At 44.3% G+C, this 23,055-nt stretch overlaps 1 long non-coding RNA gene across 1 annotated transcript in view; it reads right to left on the bottom strand.

The window, feature by feature from the left end:
- Nucleotides 1–78: 78 nt before the first annotated feature.
- The window catches only part of LOC111758461 (uncharacterized), a 135,753-nt gene continuing 112,776 nt past the window's right edge, over nt 79–23,055 (bottom strand). Inside the window, exons 6-7 of the long non-coding RNA XR_002792639.2 lie at nt 11,022–11,147; nt 79–1,331 (exon numbers count right to left, since the gene is read on the bottom strand). This is a non-coding gene — a long non-coding RNA (uncharacterized LOC111758461). The remainder of the gene's footprint in view (nt 1,332–11,021; nt 11,148–23,055) is intronic.

The following is a 23,055-nucleotide window of genomic DNA, read 5'->3' as shown; positions in this document are numbered from 1 at the left end:
TCCCGGGCTGGGAGGCTGCCAGGGACGGTCACGAATGTACCAATCTTCCCTCGGAAACACTGTAAGGGGCCACACGCATTTCTGACCACGGTCAGAAGCGCAGCTGGAGCGAGGTCGACCGCTTGGCTTGCGCTTCCAGCACAGGCTCCAGATGCGCCAGAGTCCCTAAGGTCGCTATTCGGTGGGGAGAGGGGGCGCCACAAGTGACTTTCGTCTCCTCCTCCGTAATGGGCTAAATAATTTGAGGCGCGTCCACAACGGGATGGGGGACTTGCTGCGTCTAGTGGTGCCCAGTTGTTGAGAGCCCAGAAGATCCTGGCTGGAAGAGAGCCCTCCCCCATAGAGGTGGGGCAGAAGCGAGCCTTGGTGGGCTGTTTCTAAGTGACATTTGGATCGAGCACAATCGCAGGGTCCCACATGTCCTTGACTGGGAGCACACACTGGGGAAATAAGCATCTGAGAGAGGAAATCCAGAACACAGGTATCCTGGGCAACTGACATGCCTTGCGTTCAAGGCGGCATCTAAAGGCAGTGCTGAGACTGCCAGGAGAGCAAAGGCCCTCTCAGCGAGGGCGTGTCTGAACTACTGCACATTTATGGAGCACCTACTCATTGCCAGGTGCTGGTCTAAGAGCCAAAAATCTGGGGAGCCCTCAGGGAGCTGACAGCTGGCCAGGAAATAATAGAAAACTACATAAATCGTGTTCATTCTGGGGATACTGACTGTTAAGTGTTGCAGAAAAAGATCAGAATGCAGTTAGGTATGGTGGTGCGTGCCTGTAATCCCAGCATTCTGGGAGGCTGAGACAAGAGGATTGCAAGTAGGAGCCCAGCCTGAGCCATTATCAATTTATCAAGACTGTCTCGAAATAAAAAAAAATTAAAAAGGACTGGAGAAATAGCTTTTTGGTGGGACGACCCTGGCTTCGACCCCTAATATGTACTGCAGAAAAAAAAAATAAAAATTCAAAGACTGTGGAGGGCTTCAGAAAGATTTTTTTAGTTGGGTTTTGAAGAATATGGAAATTCTGGGCCAGGGAACATAGCTCAGTGGCACAGCACCTGCGAGGTCCTGAGTTCAATTCTTGGTATATATATTAAACAAACAAACAAACAGCATTTGAAAAATTTTCAATAAAAGAAAACCAGAAAAAAAATACCCCAGTCTAGAGGCACTAGAATAAAATGACCAACCAAGAAAGGCTGTGTTAGAGCCAAGGAAAGGCTGAGTGACTGATCATCAGTTTGCACCTGGATTAGGAAGGGTGGGCATGAGCCAGTAGGTCCAGGTCAGATGGCAGAGGTATCCCTGGAATGCCAGGCTGAGGAATCTGTAAGGGGAGGCAGTAGAGATTTTATAGCAGATGTGTCACTCAATCCAACCTAAATTTTAAGAAAGATAAATGAAGAACAAAATCAGTGAGGTGAACAAACCCTCCAAAAGCCTGGGTGCTTCCTGATAGGAGCCTGAACAATAATGAGGTCAAGTGTTTGTCTGTCTGTCTCTTCCTCTCTCTCATTGTAGAGCCACATGGATTTAATGAGGTGGAGCTGGGACCCTCAGCCCAATGGAGACTGAGGTGTCTTTGTACCAGTCTCACACCCATGCTTTCCCCGGCTCCCCAGTGTGCACCTGGAAAGGGGTGAAACAGGCACACAGAGGACTGTGACTGTTGCAGTAGGAAAATACTTTCCCCAAGGAGTAGACATGAGGGATAAGGGAAAATGGACAGAGTCAGTTGGCCAGCATCCAGGCCTCCTCCCAAGAGTTGACAGATGACCAGGAAGAGATCCTGGAGCCAAGAGCAGATGGATCATTTTAGCAAACAGCGTAGCAGAGCTGGTCAGGGTGACTTAAACACACCGCAGGGAAGAAGCGAGGACAGGGACAGCTGCTGAGAGGGCGCTGGTAGCCTGCCACTATTTCCCACGCACTGACCTCCCTGCCTTCTTCCTTCATCGGTTTCCTACCTAGGCCAGTGCCTCAGGCTGGCCAGTGGTATCCGTGGGGCCAAGAGTGGCATCGAAGGACAACGCAACTTCAGATCAGCGCTCTGGGTCAGCACAGGCCCCTGGATAGTGGGTCATCCTAGTTCTCCTGAGCCACCTCAGATGCTAAAGCCATGAGTATCATCATGGCCCTGATGGTAGAAGTGGGTCACAAAGCAAAGAAGCTGAGAGTGTCTGGTTTTACCTGGGATCCACAGGCTCACCAGAATCCTGAGCTCTAGGGCCTATGAACCCCTAAAAATGACTAAATTATGTTTGTGGATACACACAAATATTTTTGTGGATGGGCTGGCTTCATAGCTTATAACAATTTCCCAAAGAGATCTATGGCTTTATAAAAGGTTAAAAATTACTATTGTAAACTGGGCACACTGGGGGCACATCTGTAATCTCAACATTTGGGGAGGCTAAAGCAGGAAGATTGAAAATTCAAACCAAGATGGCCAACTTAGTGACTTACTGAGACCCTGTTTCAAAATTTAAAAAATGAAAAAAGGACTGGGGAAACAGCTCAATGTGAAGACCCTGTGTTCAAATCTCCGGGAGAAGGGAAGGGAAGGGAAGGGGAGGGGAGGGGAGGGGAGGGGAGGGAGAAGGGAAGGAGGGAGGAAGGGAAGGGAAAGGAAGGGAAGGGAAGGGAAGGGAAGGGAAGGGAAGGGAAGGGAAGGGAAGGGAAGGAAAGAAATCGGTATGGTAGGCAGATTGTTGTGATGCACACCTGTAATCTCAGCACTCAGGAGGATGAGACAGGAAGTTCAAGGCCAGCCTGGACCACATAGTGAGTTAAAGGCCAACCTGCACTGCATAGGAACCCTGTCTCAATTAAAAAAAAAAAAAAATCACTATTGTAAGGGCTAGGGAGCAGGAAAAGCATCTTAGTAGTGCTTAACAGACCTGGGGAAATTTTAGGGGGGTGCTCAACCCCAGTAATATTCCTTCTAAGACCTCCCCCAACCTTCCCAGCCTGCTCCCTTGGGTTTGTTCTGAAAGACAACTGTGGCTTGGCCTCAGGTGCCCTCAGCCTCTAATGTCAAGCAGCAGGAGGCCCAGGCTTCTGAGCTAGAGGCCCAGAGAAGGCCTTCAGGGATAAAGGGATCAGGGAGGTCAGGAGCCCCACTGCCACCTCTCATCACCATCAGAGCAGACCCCTCCCTCTCAGCACTCTTCGTCTCTTTCCTGCACAGGCACTGAGCTGTGTCCAGACCTGCTGGCGAGGGTTCCAGGCTGTGAGTCCCCTGAAAACAACAGCACCTTAGAAATGATGGGCGCTGCCTTAGGACTAGGCCCAGAATGCACATTGCAACCATAGCAGCCTCTATTTTGGAATATTTCTTCCCTTTTTCCTGCCACCCCACACTCTAATTTGTTCTCTTTTCTGCTGACTGATGCTGCTTTGCAAGCAGGGTCTTCAGAGAAACACAGAGTGGCTCTGAAAGGCATCAGTGTAAAGGCTGAGGGCGAGACAGGTCTTCCCCACAGCCTGGGAGGGATGCAAAGAGTTAAGGGAGGCTGCTCAGAACTGAAGAGAAAACCCAGCTCCCTTGGAAAGCAGGCAGGAACCCTCTCCATTGTTTCACCTGGCTATAGGATTTCTTCCAGAGACAAGGCCTGGGCTCTGAAACTCTTGTAACTGGATCATTGGGAAGGGTGGCTTTTAAAAAACCAGCTGACAGCTGAATAATAGGAATTACCAGGCAGGCTGCCCTGAGGTTACTGAGGTTTGTAACTCAACCCTCAGGCAGGGGTTAGATTAGAAACTGATTTATGGGTAAAGTGGGGGAGCCCATAGTGCTTGACCCCTTACCTCTTAACTCCCTGCAGCAGGGATCATGGATGTAATAAAGTCTTCAAGGGGTCCTTGAGTTGTACAGCACATGATGTAGGTGTGTGTATGTGAGATAGACAGACAGACAGACACACATACACACACACCCAGAGAGACAGAGACAGAGAGAGAGAGAGAGAGAGAGAGAGAGAGAGAGAACTAGAACAGACAGATTGGCTTCTGCTATTTGTGCAAGTGGAAAGATATGAACTTTTAGTCAGTGAGTGCACTACCTGCCAGCCAACCACTGATTCATATGAAATTCAACTAGAAAAGGCAGGTAAGAAGAAGCATCTGGAGATTCAGCCTAAGGACTAAAGGTGTCATGCTGCAGCCTAGGACAACCTAAAAGACAGGCATGAAGTCTGGCACCGTGGTACATACCTATAATCCCCACTCAGGAGCCTGAGGTAGGAGGATTGAAAGTTCAAGGCCATCCTGGGCAACTTAGAAAGATCTAGTCTCAAAAGTTAAAAGGCCGGAGTATTCCCCTAGCATGTACAAGATTCTAGGTTCAATCTACAGTACAACATAACAAAACAAAGCAAAATAAAACCAGTTCTGTATTAGAAAATGGAAAGAACACTGCAATTGGGGATTTCCAAAAAGTGTCCTATCCACATTGCATCTGCCTGCTTCTATTTCTTCTCATCAACAGAGAGGATCCTTCTAGGAAATAAAATTGATGTCACCTACTCCTGGTCCCCTCAGAGCACTCCACTAGACACCACACATGATGACATTTATTAACTGCATGGAGACAAATTTACAGAAAAACTGCAAGCCTATGAGCAGCGTCCTCAGCTTCCTACTTGCTACTCAGCCCATGGAAAAGAAATTAGCTTCATCCTGGCAAGGAAAGGGAAAATCCAATCAAAATACACTTCCTCTGGCTCTGCTTCTTTCCAGAGTCACATCAAGTATGTCAGTGCACACTCTTCTTTAGGATTGGTAAGGAAATCTCAGAACAACCCATTGCTATCAAGGAAACCTGTCACCTGGAACATGTAGGGACATGTTCTCCAGGTTTTGAACCTGGTGCTCAAGAGCACTGGGGCTGAGAAGGCAAATCAGCTGCTTGACAGCAAACCTGTTGGTCCCCAAGAGTAGAGGGGATCTCTTCCTGGCAATGACTGAGGAGTTCAGTCTCCCAGGCAAGTTTCCCAAATATGTGCTGTTGATGCCCACCATGTGTTAGGCTCCATGACAGGGATGGAGGTACAGATATAGTTCCTGGGATCTCCTGAGCATACCAGCATCCTTCCCAAATGTGAACTCTCACATACTACACACAGCTCAAACAGATGCTGGAGACAGGAGGAGGGTGCTGCAGAAAGAGCTAGAACGAGATAGGGACAGAATCACAACCTTCCCAGGCAGGCTGAGCCTTCCCTAGCTGGTTTTTGCCTTTTCCTTGTATGATGGTATCTGGAAATGGTTGACAACCACTTCTTCCCTGCTGTTTTTGTTTTTTTTTAAACAAGATTTTACTGTGCAGTTCAGGACAGCCTTAAAGTCATAGCAATTGTCCTGTCTCAGCCTCCCAAATGCTGGGATTACAGGTGTGCTACACCGCAACACCACACCTGGCACTTCCCTGCTCTCAATGCCCACCAGTCATCCATGTAGAAAGAGCTCCAGGCTATACAGTGGAAGAGCCGAACTCAGCACCCAGCCCTGCCACCCATGGGTGACCTTCCAACACTCACACGTCTGTCCTTGCTCTGTGGCTTCAAGGTGCCATAACTTGAATAAAAGCCTGGCTCAGCAGGGTTTAGGATCAGGGGCTGACACAAGTCTCTTACTGCATACCTGCACAGTCCTGGGCTATAATCAAACCAACTCCTGCTTGTTGAGCGCTACTGAGTGTCAGGCTCAAGGTTACAAAAGGTATCCCATTTTGTGACAACCCAAGATGGAGTTATCACCATGGTCCTATTTTATATTTAGGGAAACTCCAGTCACTTCTGCAGGGTCAGGCAAATACCCACAGAACCAGATCAGCTATATCTGCTGTTTTAAAGGCACACCTAGTCCCTCCCCACACTGAGATTCTCTCCCCTTCCCCCATCTGTAACACAATGTCCTTGCAGCCCCTAGAACAGGAAGCTTGAGGCGGCACAGCAAGGTAAATTCCAGCCTCTCGCAGTTGCAAACACTCCCACCGCTGCAGCTCAGCCACTGCCACTACCACCTGCGGCTGAAGCTATTGCATCACCTGCAGGAAGAAGCCAGGGGCCCAGCATCAGCTCCCGACACATTTTCAGTTCCTACTTTTGCCCATGCCTACGCTCTGCACGCGGCCTAGGCTCCAGTCTGTGCCCCAGCCCTGCGGGTTTAGGTTAATGTGCGTGCCCGAACACCCAGAGAGCCCCGCTGCAAGGTCGGTGGAAAGAGTGAAGGGGCTTCCCCGGCTAAGGACCATTCAGGGATCCTGTGGGCTCAGGGAAAAGCCTGTGCAGGCAGGAGCCCAGCACAGGAAGTGAGGCCCCAGGCAGCCAGGGTTATCAAGGGTCAGTGCCCCCACATCTGCCTCATATCTGGCTGTGGGGTGGACATGTTTCTGGGTGATGTCTGAGCCCTAGCGTGGTCAACATGCTGCTGCCCTCCTTAGATTGCCATGGGAGCTTCTGGTTTTTCTTCTACCCATCCTGGACTTTCTCTCTCTGCCAACTTCCTGTCCTGCTCCCCTGCTCACCCACCCCCATGCAGTGCTCTCTTTATCTCTTAATCTCTCTTTCTACCCTGGTTTCCTCCTGCCTCTGCCACCTCTCTCTCCTCACCTTGGACCACAGCAAGGATAATAATCAAACCTTTCTTTACTGATTCATAAAACCCTTGATATTTTAGAGAAAGGCATCCCAGGAACAAAGGCCACTTTTTCTGAAGTTAACAGGCTCATTTGAAAATGGCTTGCTTGAGTCTAGGTGGCCCTTTAAATGCCTGTATGAGTGGAATTATCACTGCTGTTCACTCAGAGAGGGACCCACACAAAACTGGTGGTTGCTATATTGGCGTCTCCCAGCTCTCTGCTCTGTGTACACCAAACTTGACTTATTCTGTGGCAGGAGTTAGGGTGCCTAGATCAATGATTTGAGTAAATATCAAGTTGTCTTTTCTTCCTTTCTTCCTTCCTTCCTTCCTTCCTTTCTTCCTTTCTTTCTTCTTTTTGGTACTGATAATCGAACTCAAGACCTTGCATTTGTCAGGCAGGCACTGTGCTACTGAGATATATTCCTGCCCCTTTCTTTCTGTTTTTAGTGAATCTACAGCTTTTACATTGGGTTACATTCTCAATCCCTTAAAACAGATTTTTTTTTTATGTTGAGATGGGGTCTCATTAAGTTGCTCAGATGAAATTCAAACTTGGAATACTCCTGCCTCATCTTCCCAAATGCTCAAGTTACAGATCTATGTCTGTGTGCTTGGCTTCAAGTTTTTCTTTTAGAACCTGTCCAAAAATTGCCAATGTTGGTGTCTCAGTCACTTTCTCACCACTGAGACAGAAGAGCTGACACTCACAATTAAAAGGAGGAGAGATTTGTTAAGGCCCATGGTTTCCAGAGGTCCCAATACATGGGCATCTGGCTTCATGTAGGGCTGGCATAGCGAAGGGTCTGGGTGGAGGAAAGCTGCTCACCTCATGATGACCAAGAAGCAGAGAGTGAAGGGAGGGAGATACGGCCAAGGTCAGGAACTCAGGGACCCACCTCCCCCAACCATGCCCCACTTGCTAACCACAGGTCAACTCCAGATTCATCAGCGGATGTCCAGCACCCGTGACCCTGTCACCTGCTGGAAGCCTCACCTCTGAGCACATGAGGCTTTGGGGAACTTCTACTAAACGATAACTGTTTCACTTTGTTTAAAGAAATGTCTGTCAAGCTGCAATGTGAAACGAGATAATGGTAAGGCCACTTTAGGCATTCTCCTGAGGCTCTGATGTCACTAAACCCTGTTTTTGTTGTAATAAACCCCTAAGATGCAGGGGGAATCACAAGGACTCAAAATTCTTCCCCAGATCAGACCAGGTCATGAGGCTATTCCAGGTTTCATGGGCTCCTCTGCATCAGCGTCGAGCGTGTGACCTCATGATAAAGACAAAAAAATGCTAAATATCAGGATCGATCCTGGATTTCACAACTGGATAAAAATGTCAAAAATATTTTAGAGCAGATTAATTTTTTTTCAATCCTGACTCTTCTCACAAAGAGGACCTCAGAATAAGTTCTTAACAAAAAGTCTTATTAACCTTAGAAAGAAAAGACGTCTCCACTTTATGTCAGCTTTAAGGCTGAGGCAGAGATAAAACCCCTTGCACCGCAGCTTTGGATTGGGGAAGCTCCCAGAGGTGAGAAGCTTGATACCGCTTTGGGATTTAGGTTCCTTGGAAAACGTTCCTGGAGTTCACTGTCTACAAGAAGGAAGTTTTTGCTTACATGTGTATCACGTAGATATTCTCTGTGGGTAGAAAGTTTCTGTACGCTCTGCGTATCTTGTGCCATGTTGTGTTGTGTTGTACTGTGTTGTGTTGTGTTCTTCTTGTGGTGCTAGGGATCAAACCCAGGGCTTTGCAAATGGTAAAAAATCACTCTACACTCCCAACTATACCCTGAATCCCATTTTTTTGATACTTAAAGTTTTTGTCACTATCTTTGACATATGATGTTTTAAAAGAAATTTCCTTTATATTAGGTGTTTATGGAGCATGTACTGTGTGCCTCACACCACAGGAAGAGCATTAGTGAAGCATAGTGAGGCCTCTCCTACCTGCCTTCTCAGGGCCTGTCCCGCCCTTCTTCCACTCCAGTCATGCCCAGGGCTCATTAAATCCTTGGAGTTTTAATTAGGTGGCTATAGATAACACGGTGAGACTAGGCCACAAGCCAGTTAAACCAATATAAAAGGATAAGAGCAAGGCTCTGCAATCAGACAAATTTGTTAGCACTGGACACCTGCTAACTATTTAGGTATAGTATGTCAACTTCTCTGAACTTGGTCATATCACCCATCACAGATGATTGTAGCATCCTCCTTATGTCATCATTGAGGTGTAGAAATTATAATAAATTATACTAAACACCTAGTAGAATGCTCAACAAATCATTCCTTTACTATGTGTTAAGCACTATGTGACAACCGTAAGATAAGGAAAGTCCAGAAGACTGATTAAACCACTGACCTCTTTTCACAAAGTATTTTAGTTGGAGAGTAAAACCTAGTGGTAAATTGTGGTGTGTTAAAAAGTCTATGTTACGGGGGCTGGGGATTTAGCTCAGCGGCATAAGCACCTGCCTTGCAAGCAGGCAGTCGTGAGTTCGATCCCTGGTACCGATAAAAACGAAAAAGACAAAAAAAAAAAAAAAAAAAGTCTATGTTACTATACAACATAATTATTAGAGGATTAAATGAGACTGTCTAAAATTCTTGGCACCAAAGTACCTACAATCTAAGTATGTATTTGATCACTGGTAATAGGTTTTTTTTTTTTTTTTTTTTTTTTGTCTTTTTCCTTTTTATCAGTACCGGGGATCAAACTCACAACTGCCTGCTTGCAAGGCAGGCGCTTATGACGCTGAGCTAAATCCCCAGCCCCACTGGTAATAGTTTTGTTTTTGCTTTTTCATTGTTCATTTATGCTTTTGTAGTGCTGGAGATTGAACCTAGGATCTCATGCATGCCAGGCAGGTTCTCAGCCCCTGAGCTACACTTTCTCTGAGACCTACTGACTCACAAGCTAAGAGGGTAGGGCCCAGCCCTGTGTCTTAATAGGCCCGCCTGCTGATTAGAATGCCACAGATCTCTCCTGGCTGCACATTAGAATTAAGTGGTGATTTAGCCCGCTTTCTTGTGGTGAACAGCATACTCAACACCTACAGTTTAAAGGGAGAGAGGTTTCATTTGCTCACAGTTTCAGTCCATGGTCAGCTGCAAGGTAGAGACAGTGTGGCAGGAGGACATGAGAGAGCAAACTAGCTTGGTTCATGGTGGCCAGGAAGTGAGCACGGAAACATTACCAAGCAAGATGTGATTAGAGGCCAGATACAGACTCCAAGCCCACACCTCCATGACTCACCCAGACACACCCAGAAACGTGTTCAGCCAATCCCTGGGAGGATTTCAAAGCCAATCACCCTAGCCACACAACCACTCACTGCTTGTCAATTTGTAACCCAAACCCATCTCCTTAAATCTACCTATTTAATCTCCCAGCAACCACAATAACAAATTAATAATTTTGCTTAACACATTACAACTGTCCTGCTTACAAACCAAAATGCCATGATCCCTTCCCCATTGTCTCAACAGTTTCAGCATTGTTCAAAAATCCAAATTGTAGTCTTTTCTAAGACTTCAGGTAAATTATTAGCTGTGAACCTCTGTGAAAATAAAAGCAAGTTATATAATCTTAATATACAACGGTACAGGATAAACATTCCCATTTCAAAAAAGAAGACTAAAGAGGTGAGGAAAAAAAAAAAAAAAAAAAAAACTGAACCTGGGTCCATGATCTAGCTCAGAGGCATAAACACCTACCTGGCAAGTGCAAGGTCCTGAGTTCAATTCTTGGTACCAAAAACAAGGAAAAAAAAAAAAAAAAAAAAAACTGAACCAAAGCAGGACAGAAATTCCTTGCAGAAAGGCATGGGAAAGCAAAGCCACTTAGTTCATGGTGCCCAGAAGCAGAACCAAGGAACAGTGACAAAGCAGAAGGGGTGAGAGACACAGACAGAGACCCCAAAGTTACATCTCCATGATCCACCCAAACTCACCTAAAAGTGGGCTCTACCAATCCCTAGAATGAATCCCAAACCAAATCAAATTGACACTCTACTCATGATTCCTGGGAATTTTCAAATTTCCTGATGCCCATATTTATTCCACCCAGACCAATTAGAATCTTGGTAGATGAAATCTGAGCATTAGCATATTCTTTTGAGACAAGATTTCCTTATACAGTTCAGGCTGGTCTTGAAATCACTATGTTGCCTAGACTGGGCTAGAACTCATGACAGTCCTCCTGCCTCAGCCTCCCAAGTGCTAGGATTATAGGCATGTGACACACATAACCATAAACATTAGAATTGTTTAAGTTTCCTAGGTTACCCACATTTGTGTCTGGGGTTTAGAAATATTTCCCTAGGAAAAGCTTTAGAAGAACAGAAAATTCAAACTTGTAAATTACCTGGGTGTGGTGGTATATGCTTGTAATCTCTCAGGAGGCTGAGGCAGGAGGATAACCATGCGTTCAAGGTCAGTTGGGCTCCATAGTGGGTTCAAGGCCAGCCTGGACTACATAGTGAGGCCCGTTCTGAAAAACAAGCAAACAAGGGCTGGGGATGTAGCTCAGCAGCACAGCGCCTGCCTGGCAAAAGCAAGGTCGTGAGTTCAATACCTGGTACCAAAACAAAACAAAAAAAAAAGCCCTTTTATTTACTTATTTATTTTTTTTCTGGTACCAGGGATCAAACTCATGACCTTGCGTTTATCAAGCAGGCATTTACGCTGCTGAGCTAAACTTCCAGCAGCCCTTTTAAATTAGTAAAATTTCCAATGTTGTTTACAGAAGAGATCCTAAAATACCCATTGTCCATCATGCCTTCCTCATCTCACATCTGCCCTGCAAGAAGACAAATCAGGCTCATGTCACCATGAATCCTGCTCTGGCCCCCTAGCCAGACTGACACAGGGGAGAAAAGAAGCTAAGAGTTTGAGCCTGGTATTTCTTTGTAATCACTTAGCGGTAAATTCACTCTGGAGGACAAGGAGGCATCTGCTTTGGGGAGTCTTGCACACCCAGACCCTTTACTTATTCATTTAACAAAGTAGAGCCGTTATGAGTCCCAGCTGTGCACCTTGGCTTCCTGAGCCGGATCCTGTGGCCTCCCCTGCCCCCTACACACACCCGCATTGGTCACACAGCCTAGCTTGGTGTCCCCAAAGTCCAGAACAGTTTCTCAGATAGAAAGAGAACCTTGGGTGGGGTTCAGTGGAGTTACGGGAAGTGAAATGGAAGCCAGAGCCAGGAACCTAGAGCTTGTGTGCCGTCCTGTACAAGTGGTTGTGTAAGATTTGGTCTCGGGGAGCTATGGTCTTTTGACCAGTCTTGTCTGTGATTAGCAGGGTCTGCCACTGGCCTGTGGGTGCTGTAGGTTGTTTAGGACAGTAGCTACCCTTGAACCAAGGTTGAGTGTGGGACCTTCAGGCACAGATGGAGATCTTGTTGTGCCCTTTGTAAATTATGGAACTTCTTCAGGTCCCTGTTTCTTCACTGTTTACAAAAACATGGAGATCAAACTACATGGTAAGTGCCCAAGTCCTCAGCCTGATAACAACCATGTAGCTGCTTAGGAAATGATAGTTTCCCTTCCCTTCCCAAAACGGGAAGGAGCGGAGTATCCCTTGTCTCAGTGTGTCTGCACTAATTAAGTATTTATGTATTAAATACTTATCTGGTAATTCCCAGATAAGATTGCAGTAAATGTATGGCTTAATCCACTTTCAGTACCTAATTTAGAAACTCAGATAACAGAACATAAAGTGTATTTCTTGTCAAAAGACAACAAACTTAGTTATAGATACAGTTGGCTTTTACTTGTGATTTGTGAATTATACAAAATAGAATGAGGTCCCCCTGGGTGACAGTACAACAGTGGGTTTTGTGAGGTGGAAACAAGGAAACGATTAAGAAAAAACTGGTTGCTTAACATCAGGTTACTTTCTCTACAAGGGTTAAAGGGAAGGAACTAGTGGGACTTTCTTATTAACTGACACAGGTAGGCTGGGATCTCCAGTTTTTGGGGAATCCTGGCCTATCTAAAGATCTGCCTGCGTCCTCAGAGTTTCACTTTGATTACGTGGCATTTAGCACAAGAGACTCCATTTTAGTTTGTCTTTTTTTTTTTTTTTTGTCTTTTTCATTTTTATCGGTACCAGGGATCGAACTCACAACCGCCTGCTTGCAAGGCAGGCGCTTATGCCGCTGAGCTAAATCCCCAGCCCCCAGAGACTCCATTTTGTTTGTATCCAATCTGCAGGGGTTCATGGGCAGCTCAGTCCAAAATAATGGCCTCTCATTTCTCTTTTTGTTAACATTCTAAAATTATTGTAAAAATTACTATGACAATCTGTGAGTCCTGTCTCACAGACTGAACCTATTCTTCTGAAAGCTTTCCTTTTCTTCCAGGCTTTCATTTTTTAAATTTGGGTCCAGCTGGGTGTGGTGGCACACATCGGCAATCCCAGCATTTAGGAGGTTGAAGCAGGAGAATTGACAGTTGAAGGCCAGCCTGGACAATATGGCAAGACTATCTCAGAAAGGAAAACAGACAAAAAGATAGTGTCACTTTTCCTGATTTTCTCACAGCATTGAGGGCTGAATTTCTAGATGAAAAAAGGAAAGGAATTACAAGGAAAATGGGCTGTTGTCTTAAAATGAAAAGGTCCCATCTTTGCAATCTTCTTGTTCTCTGGAATGCCCATATATACCTCACATTCCCAGTCTGAGAAATCTGAATAAAATATCCTCTTGGAATACCCAAAGGTAGTGCCCTTATTTGCATATATTTGCATATATATAGAAGCAAACCTGAAAAATGAATTAATTAAGGCACCCAACAATAATTGCAATCAACTCCAATACTGTATTACCAGGTAGCCTGTGGGAAGTGGGAGGCAGGACCACAGGGCAGGGCAGGGCAAGGCAGGGCTGGGCTGCAGTGCAGAAGTAGCCACTGCTCTGGGACCTCCCTGAAGTAAGGGCCAGAGGGCCAGTGCCTCAGAGAACTGATGTCCTCCTCTCTGAGCTATCAGCTCAACTTCTTCTTCCTCCCCCTCAACATCCAGGGAAGACTGTGGTTCACACCTTCCTGCCGGAGACCCAGAGGATCCTCAGACTTCAGACAACTCCCTGTATCTGGGAAGAAAAGTTGCATTGCTGGGCATATGCACCTTTGGCAGTATTCAACCACTCAGGAGCATCTGCATAGCAGCTACAGGAGGGCAGACAGCCAAGAGTGAACCAGCAGTATGGAGCCTTGTAAGGAAATTGCCAAGAGGACAGGCAGAGAGACAGAAACAGGGAGTGGGAGAGAGCTTGGCACTGATCCATTCCACCTGCTTTAAAGTACACCACCAATGTTCCACACTGTTTTCTTCCTATGTCTGCAGAGCCCTTTGTTCTCTGGTCCTTGCTGGCTGGCCTGGCTCCAGGAGAAAGCCAGACAGATTGTTCTGCAGTTTGGATTTCTACTGGCTCTCTTCGTCTAATGAGCTGTCCTTCAGAGCCCTGCCCTAGAAGCAAAGCAGTGAGAGGAGGAAATGGGAGGGGACAGTGTGTGGTGGCACTCACAGCTGTGCTGGAACCTTGCTGGGTTAGAGGGAAGTCTGGACTATCCTGACCTTTGGCCTTAAATTCCACTCTCAAGGACCTAAACAGTTCTGTTTTGTTTTGTTTTTTTCATACTAGAAGTTGAACCCAGCGCCTTCAAGCTGAACTACATCCCCAGATCTTTTTCTGTTTTTTATTTTGACAGTGTCTCACCAAAGTCATTAAGTTGCCCAAATTGGGCTCAACTTCCCAGTCCTCCTGCCCCAGTCCCTCTCAGGGTGCTGGGATTACGGGAATTCACCACCATGCCCAGCTAAGCTTTTTTATTTTTCTGAGACAAGTTCTTGCTCTGTAATTCAGGCTGACCTTGAACTGACTACATAGCCCAGCTGGCCTTGAAAGTCATGGTAGTCCTCCCACCTCACCCTCCTGAGTTGTGGGATTACAAGCATGTGCCACCACAGTCAGCTTCAGCTAACCTTTAGCCTTTGAGTTACCTGGTCTCCTGAGGATAGAGTCCAGCTATGGGTAAGTTGCTGGGTCCTGTGCTATCATCAGGCCAGAGCCATTAATAATGGGCACAGGTACAGCTGTTATTCTTTACAAGAGTGTCCACTGGAAGGTCTTGAAAAGGACGCACTAATCTCTGTGCTTCCACAGCCCATGCTGAGTCCTACAGATCCCACAAGTGGAATACTCGAAGGTCCTCTTATGACACAGCGTTAGGTCTGAGGTTGTGGCTCAGTGATTAATCACTGGGCTAACATGCATGAGGCCCTGGGTTGAATGCCCAGTACCAGGGGGAAAAATGAAAGACACAGCTGTTGCCAGAGGAAAGCACTGGAGAAAGAGACTGCAGCCTTCCCTGTAGCTCTAGCTTCTCTGGTGTCTGGTTCAGTCACAATCTCCCACAAGGATCCAGGGTTTATTTCTTCCTGGGGTGAAAGCCTTGGGCCCAAACTTCCCCCTTCTACTTCTGTTCATTCCTCTGTGCCATAGGAGGGGCTTCACAAAGTACATGGGTGGTTGGCCATCACCAGCCACCTACTATTATGCCTGGGACTGCTAGGGGGTTAAAGTAGAATCAGCGGGTCAGGTACAAGCTTTACTAAAGAGGACAGTTGCAGACACAGAGTAGCGAATTGCAAGTTCATGTCCACAATGCCTTATCTGAAATCCCACAGCTCTGAAAATAAAATGACACAAATAATCATTTTATACATTTGGCATTAAGGCCTGCTTAAAATGATGTGAAACGAAAATAAATGAGCAAGTGAAACTATTTGTGGTTTCTATCCCACTGAAGGGGTTATTCTTAACCATTTTTCTATTCTAATAGAGTATACTAATTTTTTTATTTTTATTTTTTTTCATTTTTGTACCCATGACCTCACGCTTGCCGGACAGGCACTTATGCCACTGAACTAAATCTCCAGTCCATCTATTTTTTTCTATTCTAATAGAATATTTTTCTCTTCTATTTTATCCCAAATTAATATTTATTTATTTATGAAGTACTGGTTCAGATCCTGCTTAAGGTCATAGCAAAATGCATGGCCTGTGACCTTGTTATGTAGCTCAACGATTCAGATAAGAGACTGTAAAGATGCATAGTGCTGTGACAGGTGCAGACTAAACCCCACCAAGGTATGAATATCATTATTTAGGAATACAGAATATAGTTAATAAAGTAGGCTGTGAATTAGACCTGTAAATTCAAACCCTGGTTCCACCACTTACTACTATGTGACCCCATGAACACTTCCTAATCTCTGTACCTGTCCTGTTACAGACTGATACGTGCTCTGTAGCCCTCCCCAAATTCATGTTGAAGTCTTATCCCCTAGAACAGCAGAATGTGACTGTATTTGGAAATGGGCCATTAAATAGATAAACTAACATAGGATCATACAGATGGGCCCTAACCCAAGATGATTAGTATGCTTATGAAAGCAGCATTAAGCTGGGTGCAGAGCACATACCTGTAGTCCCACCTACTTAGGAGGCTGAGGCAAGAGAATCATTTGAGCCAAGGAGTTTGAGGCTGTCTTAGGCAAGAGCATGTCTCAAAACAACAGCAAAATGATTAAGACATGGAGAGATACCAGGATACATGTGGACAGGCCAGGTGAGGACATGTTCTGCAGACAGCCAGCTGCAAGCCAAAGAAAGAAAGGAGCCTCTGTTGTTTAAACCACATGTTCTGTGATAGTTGGTTCTGACAATCCCAGCAAGCTAACATACTTCCTTATCATAAGTAACAGTAACGGAACATCAGTCTTAGTTGTGAGGTGTAAATGGTTCACATGGGTAAGAATATAATACAGTTCCTGGCACAGGGAGTGTTAGTTATCACTATGTAAAACCAGATCAATGGCCTAGACCATTTCTCTTTCCTGAGCTGCAGATTTATATATACCACCAAGTGCCTAGTCAGGATCTCCACCTGGATAAATAAGGTGTGCTTTCCACAAGCCTGCTTGCTATAGTGGAGTGTTTGCCCACTTTAGAACTCACACTGAAATTTAATTGTTGTCATAGCAGTATTAGGAAGTGGTTGTGCCATGACGGGTAGGATTGGTACTGCTTGGGAAGGACGAGTTCAGAGTCGTGGCTATGGCTTGGTGGTAGAGTACTTGCCTGGCATGCACAAAACCTTCAGCGACAGAGCACTCACCTAGATGCACAGTGGCCTGGATTCAATCCCTGATATCACAAAAATACGGGGTGAGGGGTCAGCGCAGGCCCCTCTTCCTGTCTCCTGTCCTATTTCCACTGTAGATTGATACAGCAAGAAGACACCCGCCAGGTGATGCTGCCTTGATCTTGGGCTTCCCAGCCTCCAAAAATGAGAAAATAAATGTCTAGTCTTTAAAAACTAAAGAATGGTAGTTTGCTCTCTATGCACAAATGTCTAAGTTACTGGTCCTGCTCAATCTTTTTGTTTCAACCAGGCAACTCCACACTTGAGTGTGCTCAGATCAAGACTTGGAAGTTATTTTCAACTCTTCTTTTCATACTTGATATCCAGTCTCCCAGCAAACCCTTTGTCTCTGCTCCAAAACGTATCCAGTCTTTGACGCTCCGTCCCCACAAGCCCATAGGCACACAAGTCTCAGCCACCCTCACCTGTTGCCTGACCTCCTTGTTGCTTCCCTGGCCCCTTACAGTCTACGCTCATCTCAGCAGGCCAGAGTGAGCCCATTAAAACCTATACCAGATCTCATCAGTCCTCTGCTGCCCATCATTCATTTATTTCCCATCTCATGCAAAGTAACAGCCCAAATCTTGCCTGTGACCTACAAAGTTGAGCGTGAACTGGCTCCTGATTGCCTCTCAGACTTCACCTCTCCCTCTTCTTTTCATTCATCCTGCTCCAGCCACATGGACCTCCTTCTTGCTCTTCTAACATCAGGGAGAGTTAGCTGCTAGTTAGGATGTGGAAAGATGTGAAAGGCCTTTGCTACAATGGTACCAACACACACACCCCCCCCCCGCGCCATATCTAAACAAAAATAAAATTCAAACTTTTCTATTGGACTAGAAAAGATCAGTGGATACATGGAAGCCTCGATGGATTTCAGGAAGAAGTAAACCTTTTTTTAGACAGCATCTTGCTAAATTTCCCAGATTGGATTGGAATCTGCGATTCTCCTGCCTAACCTCCCAGAGTACTGGGATTATAAAAATGTGTGCCACCACGCTCAGCTAGAAGCAAACTCTTTATAGATGTACAGAAGGTAACAGCAGCTTCTGTACCTGAGGATGTGGCTGGCCTGGGTCTAGGCAGATGGCAGATGGAGCTATGTCATGCCATAGACAAATTTGATAAGGATGAGAAGAAATAAACTAATGATGTGGGCTGGCACAACAGATTGGGATGTGGAAGCCTACCATAAAAACAGACCACTTGGCCTAATAATCTCCATATCTAGCCTCCTCCCAGCACCTGTATTTTGCCACAGAAGTAGTCATGGAGAAGAGACTAGAAAGCAGAGACTAAGTGACATTGTCCCGCACATTTTTACAGTTCTTACTGTCTGGGCCCAGTTGAGCCCAGGGGTTGAGCCCAAGGACAAATTAAGATGATCTAAATCTATACCCTACCCCTTCTCACCTCAAATACTCAAAAACGTAAAAAGGAGGAAGAAGTTTTTGGATTTGGCTAACCAGAGATAAACAGAACCTAATTAAAACCATAGTCCAGCTCAAGATCCAGTATTAGAGCAATCTAAATGATGAGCTTCTTGGGCTGGGGATTTAGCTCAGCGGCATAAGCACTTTCCTGGCAAGTGCAAGGTCCTCAGTTCAATCCTCAGTACAAAAAAAAAAAAAAAAAAAAAAAAAAAAATCAGCTTCTCAAATCAAGCATCAAACAGAAGATTAAATCTTCAGAGGGGAAAAAATTCCTAAAGTCTATATTTTAATCTCTATTGTTGTTTTTCATGTGTTATACTGAGGATTGAACCCAGGACCTACTCTCCAAGCTACAGCCTCAGCCTCCCTTTTTAAAATTTTTATTGTGAGACAAGACCTTGCTAGGTTGCTAAGCAGCCCAGCCTGGGCTCAGATTGGTGATCTTTCTGCCTCAGCCTCTCCAAGTGCTGAGAGTATAGCATATACTATATGCTATAACTATAAAAGAAAAGCACATGAAGATTGAAGAATATGTCACCCATAATCAAAAAAAAAAACAGAAAAGGAGACTCACAAATGATCTAGTTATTGAAGTTAACAGACAAGAGAAACTTTAAAATTGTATTAATATAAATATGTTAACTTTCACAAGAAAAGATGGCTATGACAGTTGATTAGAAGGGTTAGAGAAACATCAACTTTAAAAAGAATCAAACAGAAAGCCTAGAACTAAAAAAAAAGAGAGAGAGATAAAAACTCATTAATAAGCTTAGTAATAGATTAGATAGCAGAAAGAAAGCATCTACATGAGGCCAACAGGGTGGCACACATCTGTAATTCTATCACTATAGGAGGCTGAGGCAGGTGAATCACAAGTTTGTGCCCAGTCTGTGTAATTTAGCAAGATCTTATCTCAAAGTAAAAAGGGAAAGGGCTTTGTTCAGTTCTCATTACTACAAGAAAAGTAATTAATGAACTTAAAGATGCATCAATCAAATTATCCAGACTGAAACAAAGACAGAAAAAAAATACACGTGGTATAATATCAAATGGCCTAATATAAATATAATTAGAATGCCAGAAAACAAGAAGAACAAAGGGCCGACAGTTTTTCTGAGAAAATAAGAGCCCCTAAATTAAAATTTAATGAAAAGTATCAACTTACATATTCAGAAAGTTCATGAAATTCCAAGAAGGATAAATACAAAGAAAAACACACCTGGATGTATTTGTGAAATTGTTGAAAACCAAAGACAAGAAGAAAATGTTAAAAGCAGCCAGAAGGGGTGGGGAGGAACATTATGAAAGGAATGATGTCTAACCTCCTTTTAAAAACAGCATAAGCTAGGGCTGGGACTCTAGCTCAGTGGCACAAGTACCTGCCTGGGAAGCTTGAGGCTCTGCATTTGACTCCAGGCAACAAAATAGCAGCGGCAACAACAAAAGAATACAGGCTAAAACACTTTGGAAGAATATATAAGGGGGGGAAAGCCCCAGAGAACCCAGAATTCTCATTCAAAGAAAAATAGATATTTTGATCGATTGTTATTTGTAGTACATAAATAGATTTTAAAAGTTAAAAAGAAATGACATTTTCAGATAAACAAATGCTAAGAGAAGTAATTTCCACTAGATCTGTACTTTAAGGAATACTAAAGGAGCCTGCTGGGGGCCTCTATTTCCAGCTACTCAGGAGATTGAGACAGAACTGTTTGAGCCCAGAAGTTCAAGGCCAACTAGTCAGGGCAACACAGAAGGACCCTATCTGAAATAATAACACCAATAATAATAATGAATACTAAAGAGGGCTCTTCAAGCTGAAGAGAAATAATACAAGTTGGAAACTCAGATCTACCAGTTGAAAAGAAGCACTGGAAATGGCAAATAGTGGTAAATAGAAAAGACTATTTTCAGACCCAAGCCTTTCTCTGTGAGTCAGCACCATTTGCAGACTGCAGGGGGAGGGAACAAGGATTCACCAAGAAGCAAGCCCTGCCTATACTGGGCCCCCCAATCCCCATAAGCGACCAGCTGATCCAGAGAAACTCAGGCTGCCATGATAGCTATTGAGGTGAAATGCAATTTGATGCTTGTGGTGTTTGGGGTTTCACTGACCTTGCAGGTCTAGAGCCGGTGGTCTGATCATCTATTCAGAGGATATTTAGCCCTTCTGGTCTGAGAGCGTCAGGTCTGCGGTTCGAAATCCACATCTATTTAGAGGATAATGGTACCCAGTGTGGCATCTATGCAGAATCTCCTTCTGTTAATTCCTTATTATCTTGTTTTGAAGTCCTGTATCACTTTCATTGTTTTGTTGAGTTGGGTTTTGTTCTGTTTGATTTTATTATATCTGATGGCATGAGCAGCTATTTCAAAGATAGCAAGATATATTATGGTAACCATTTTAGATATACTATTATCTTATTTTGAAGTCTTTTATTGCATTCATTGTTTTGTTTTTATTGTTTCTATTCTGTTCTTTTCTATTTGATTTTTTACTATGTCTGAAGGTATCTCCAGCTATTTTGAAGACAACAAGAGGCATTTGTATTGTTTTGAAGTTCTGTATCACTTACAATGGTTTGTTTTGGTTGGTTTTATTCTGTTTTATTTTCCTTGGTTTTCTCCTGTTTACAATTTAAAAAAAAATAGTGGTGTATGCCTGTGGTCCTATCTATTTGGGATACTGATACAGGAGGATCCCTTGAGCTCAGAGTTTTCAAACCAGCCTAGGTAAAACTCTGTCTTGGAGGGAAAATACTATTTTTATATATGCATAATTTTTTTGTTTGTTTTTTAGTGTTAAGGATTGAACCCAGGACCTTTGCACTAAGGCACATTCCCAGCCCTTTTTATTTTGACATGGAGTCTTGTTAAATTATTTTGGACTTGCAATCTTCCTGCCTCAGCCTCTAAGAGTGCTGGGATTACAGGAGTATGCCACCATGCCTCTCTTACAATCAACCTTTTAAAACATAAATAGTTATCATGTATTATGGGCTGTATTACATGTATAGAAGTAAAACATGTAACAGTAATAGAGAGTGGCAAGGGCTATATTAAAGTATAGTGCACCTCTTACACTATTTGCAAAGTGGTATAATGTGTATGCAAAAGAAATGATAGCAATCAGGCATGGTGGCACATCTTTGTAATCCTAGAACTCAGGAGGCTGAGGCAAGAAGAGTTCAAGGTCAGTCTGGGTAACATAGTGAATTCAAGGGTAGCTTGAGCTACATAATGAGACCCTGTCTCAAAACAAAACAAAAGTCCCAAACAAACAATACAAAAGAAATGGTAGCAAGGCCCAGTGATATAGCTCAGTGGCACAGCACCTGCCTGGCAAGTGCAAGGTCATGAGTTCAATTCCCAGTATCAAAATAAAATAAAATAAATGGTAGATTAAAGAGGCATATTGTGCCTCTTTAATCACTAAAATTAAACAAATATGTACAGTTAAAAAAAAAACTAATAGTGTGTGTGGTTAGCATATATGAGATCCTTGGTTTAATCCCCAACACCTCAAAAACAAATAGTAAGGTTTAGGAACATGCACTTTAAATGGTAAAGTCAAGGATGTAAAAGGATGCAAATATATATATACAGCACAAATACTAATCATGAGAAACTGAAATGATCATATCAATATCAAAGTAGTCTTCAGCACAAGGAGTATTATCAAGCAGAAAGGGCTGTGGGCCTTGTGACTCAGTGCCTGAGAGGCAGACCCAGAAAGCAGGCCAGCCAACTGATTTTCTGAGAATGGCTGTATTAGCCTGGACTGTGTCCCATTTCCCCAGAGATATGGAGAGCTAGCAGGAGGGGGACCACCCCCAGAGCTAGGAAGCCACACGACTGAACTTGCCTAGGACAGTCCGATTCTGTAATACACATAAGTCTTGTAGGTAATTCCAGACTGGCCCTACCATTGTGATTCCACTGTATGGAAGTGGAGTATGGTTTGAGTTTATCCCCCAAAGTTTCATGCATTGAAATTTAACCCCCATTATGAAATTTTAGAAGAGTGGAAGTTAACCTAATTATATGTTTAGGGGTAGAACTTTGGGGATTTGGCTAGGATTAGACAAGATCATTCAATCTTGAAATCTGAAAAGTTGAGTTCTGCTGGTTTTGTAAGAGGGAGTGAGAAGACACCACACTCCCTGTGTCTTGCCGTATGATGCGCTGCACCACCTCAGGAGTCTACCAGCAAGAAGTCTGTTACCAGCTTTGACCCCTCAACCTTGGATTTCCAGAAGTATGGGCCAGAAAAAGGTTCTTTTCTTTATACCTCACCCATTTTGTAGTTGTGCTATTGGCAACAGAACAGGTTAAGATAGAATTTAGCCTGTAAAGAAACTGCATTTTCCTATTCCATGCAGGCTGCCTGGGCCTCAGCTTGTCTGTCTCTCCCCACCATGGTACACTGATTTCCAAAGTGGGAGGTAAACTTCTTTGCAGTCTGCAATGTTCCTGGGATCCAGATATCCAGAGAGTCTCTGAGCCTCAGGGGCTATTATCACTGCAACAGGTGAGGTGTCCAAATCTTTGGTGGTATAGGTAAGTACTGTGGCTGGTGCCTCTGCTTAGATGAAGAGCTTTCTACACAGCTTTTGGTAAAGGCCTTAAGAGAAAATTCATAAGGCTAAATAGAAGTTGGCAGCCAAGCACTCCTGAGTTTTGCATTCTTGAGGTCTTTGTAGAGCAAATCCCGCATACTCTGAACGGGGCCTGTGTATTAGCTTTCTTGTTG

The sequence above is a fragment of the Cavia porcellus genome, unplaced genomic scaffold (assembly GCF_034190915.1).
Source record: "Cavia porcellus strain 051 isolate PalLab524CR breed Dunkin Hartley unplaced genomic scaffold, mCavPor4.1 scaffold_6, whole genome shotgun sequence".
Taxonomy (NCBI): Eukaryota; Metazoa; Chordata; class Mammalia; order Rodentia; family Caviidae; genus Cavia; species Cavia porcellus.
The sequence above is the reverse complement of the archived record's forward strand: the minus strand, read 5'-3'. Positions and strand labels throughout refer to the sequence as shown.